The following is a 3,036-nucleotide window of genomic DNA, read 5'->3' as shown; positions in this document are numbered from 1 at the left end:
CCTCGCCGATCTTCTTCCACTTTTTATTCCCTCGCTACGGCCTCCGCTTCCGACTTGCCAAAAGGCGAGATCTTTCGTTTTCCTCCTTTGCGTCGCGTCCTTCGATCGTACGTTTGCGCCGCGTTTCTTCGAACATTCGGCAGGTTTTTACGGTCGAACGTTTCGACCGGAGATAGAAGTTGCACGCCCATGGCTCTATGGTTAAGAGCGGCTACGACGGTAGGACCGTACTAAAACGAAACGTATATTTGAGGTTAGGGCGGATCAGGGGTTGAGCTCGCCAGCCCCCGAGTCGTTTATATGGTGATTCGATGGGAGAGGGGAAGCTTGGCAAAATGTCAAGGGACTCGTAAGGGTGGGCCGAGTTTCGCGGAGCTTCGGCTGCCGCTCGTTCGGTCGTTCGAACGAAAATTTCGCTATCGCGCGTTTCACGCCCTCTCGCCAACCTCCGAAAACGACGAAATTCGTCGCCAACGTAGCTAATCGTTAGACCGCGATCGAAATATTCGGGAAGCTTCGGTTACAGGTGAAACGCGGTAGCGGGGACCGACCACGCGCCCGTCTATACGGAGATATCGGCCGCTGAAACTGAAACGCGAACGGCCGTGTGCTTTGATCGAGACGAAGGGTGGGGGTAAAGTGGTTACCGTTTATTCGATATCTTTCGACAGCGTTATCGATAGCACGACGGTGAAAATACGATAGCCAGAATCGGAATAAACGCGTATGGCCGGTCGGTGAATCAATTGTACCAGTTCCCAATGGGATTTCAGCCGGCGGATAAAACGACGCGTTTTCCCGAGTTTTATACCGAGAGCGGCGGTAACAGGCCGCGATCGCTAACAGAGATGGTTCGATGACGTTGCGTCCTTCCGACCTCGATTTCACGCCGGCGGAGAATCGATGGCCATTCGTGCCGGTCATGCGACAGATGTTGATCTAACTGCGTGTGGCAACCCTTTGTAAAAGCTGCAATTTACACGCGCCAGAACCTCGCAACGGAAAAATACGAGGGACGGGGCGGCGATGAACGCTGGTTTCTGTCGAAGAGAAATTCTGTCGAAGAGTGGGGAGCGAACGAGCGACAGAGTACGTCGGTCGGCCGATTGTTCGTAACCGCACAAAGCACCGTCCGCCGACAAAACGTTTCCAACTCGAGCGAAGTAACGCAAACCTGCTACCGTTACTCCGCGCTACCGTTGTCGCCGCTGCCGTTAACTATCGCTGCTCTTCGTTGAATTTTACCTTCTTTTTTTTTCTCTCTCTCTCTTCTGCCGTATCTTCGCCTGGTTGGTCGTTTCTTTGCTACGCCATCGAGTTTGCCTTCTTACGCACGAACGATAACGGAGGGATCGTTTGCCCCGTTATAATTTGCCGCGACAGTCCTTCCGGCATCGATTTTTCGCGCGGAACTTGGCTTCCCGCGAGCGAGCCGGCTTCCAAGGGTTTGCGACGAGGAGTCAGGGGCTGGAACGGGAAAAGGTCAACCACGATCTGACACGAAGCCCGGTGGTTGCTCGCTCCCCTCGTCCCTACCTCCCTCCCTGTTTCCCTCCTTTCCCTTTCCACGTCCTCGCCACGATTCTCGTCCATTTTCTCTGGATCGCCCCGTCTCCTTCTTTCGCTTCGACTCGTCGTCTAGCAGGCGCGATCGAGAAAATTTCGCAAAAACGATTATTACGAACGGAAGAACGAATCGCGAAAGGAAGTTTATCCCGCCAAGACGACAGGTTGCGTCGCGGATTTTCCTTTCCATCGTTTTAAGCATCGACGTTTTAAGCGATATCGGTTATTCCGTTCTCTGTTCCGGCGTGCTCCCTTTTTCCCTTTCACCTTCGTTTCCTGCATTCGCCGGTTTCCTCTTGTACGCCGCACGCGCGAATATTCGTCGTACGTCGAACGTGAGAATCTCGAACGTAACGCGCGATCGAAGCGAATATCGCTTGGAATTTACGAGGCTCGAGAACTCCGTCGAGACGTCCGTACGTCGTGCGCTACACACGCGTGTTCGAATTTCAATCGCACCTGGTCGGCGTCTGAAATTTCCCCTTCTATCCTTTATCCTGCTAGCTTTTTCACGCGATACCGACTGTTACAAAATTCGCGCGATCGAATAAAGTTTAACGATCGGGTGTTAAACGTTTTACGAGGCACCGCGGAATTTCAAATAAACTGCCTCGGCTTGCATGGAAACGACCGAACGCGTACCCGAGATCGCAGACTACTCGAAAGTTTGGCGGCAGTCGACGTGGCGCTCAGCGAGGTAGTTTCTAGTCGAGGAAAGTCGTTCTTTTTCTTTTTTCCTTTTTTTTTTTTTCAAACGGGCCTGAAATCTATACGAGGAGGAAGCGAGAACGAGGTCGATTTTATCGAAACGGCTGCGCTCGGTGGTCTCGTTCTCTCGTCTCTCTGTCCGCGACTGGCTCGTGGATTCCACGTTGGCCCGATTAATTGTCGCGGGTACGGTGAGCCGAAAGAAACGTAGGTCGATTATCGCGACGCGAAAATCGGTAACGCGAGAGAGAAAGAATTCCCTCGTTCTCGCGTTTATAGCGCGAGTGCCTTCCTCCGTTACCTGCCGGTTTCTCGTACGGTAAAACCACGATTTTCCCACCTGTTGTTTGTCGTCTTTCGACCGAAGGAAAAAAGACATCGCGTATTCGCGCTTCTCCAAGCGCGTTTTACATCGCCGCCGTACATTCTTCTTCTTTATTCCCCTTCCCCTTTCCATTTCCGCGAGTCGATCGATCGTTTCGCGTATTTAATTCCATCCGGCAAACGCCGCTTGCGATTCTCGTTCGACTCGCNCTCGCGCGTCGTTATCGACGCGACCCGGCCAGGCGCAACAGGGGAATTCGATTCGGTGACGCGAAATTATTAACCGCGCGGCACTTCGAACGCGGTATTTCGCGTTTGGCATTGTTCTCGCCAGCTTCTGTATGGAGCTCGAATTCCAATTAAACGCGGTTACTCGTCGTTCCGTGGTGGCAAGTTTCGCCGGATCGGTCGGTGCGGTACCGCGACTCGGACGACGAC

The 3,036-nt window shown here is 53.1% G+C and overlaps 1 protein-coding gene across 1 annotated transcript in view; it reads left to right on the top strand.

Moving 5' to 3' along the window:
* LOC100744877 overlaps window positions 1–3,036 on the top strand; it is a 51,031-nt gene that overhangs the window by 34,884 nt on the left and 13,111 nt on the right. The window lies entirely within an intron of this gene.

The sequence above is a fragment of the Bombus impatiens genome, unplaced genomic scaffold (genome assembly GCF_000188095.3).
Source record: "Bombus impatiens unplaced genomic scaffold, BIMP_2.2 scf_0064, whole genome shotgun sequence".
In the NCBI taxonomy this organism is placed as follows: Eukaryota; Metazoa; Arthropoda; class Insecta; order Hymenoptera; family Apidae; genus Bombus; species Bombus impatiens.
The sequence above is the reverse complement of the archived record's forward strand: the minus strand, read 5'-3'. Positions and strand labels throughout refer to the sequence as shown.